We start from the raw sequence: 228 nt of genomic DNA, 5'->3' as shown, positions 1-228 counted from the left end.
GTGTCAAATTCACGCGCAAAGCTACAGCGAATTTCCCCAGAGATACATATATCTTTCCCAAACAACCGTCCGTAAATATATTTGGTAGAGCAGCAGCGACGCGAGCAATGAAACTCCTAGAATACCGAAAAGGGTTCCCGCGGGTTTATATTTAAACACATTCACGGCGCGGGTCGCCTGCGTTCCTCGGTCGATAAGGCAGCTCGAGTTACCCGCGGGAGCGTCCTG

This window comes from Neodiprion fabricii, chromosome 2 (genome assembly GCF_021155785.1).
Source record: "Neodiprion fabricii isolate iyNeoFabr1 chromosome 2, iyNeoFabr1.1, whole genome shotgun sequence".
Taxonomy (NCBI): Eukaryota; Metazoa; Arthropoda; class Insecta; order Hymenoptera; family Diprionidae; genus Neodiprion; species Neodiprion fabricii.
Note: the sequence above shows the minus strand (reverse complement) of the source record.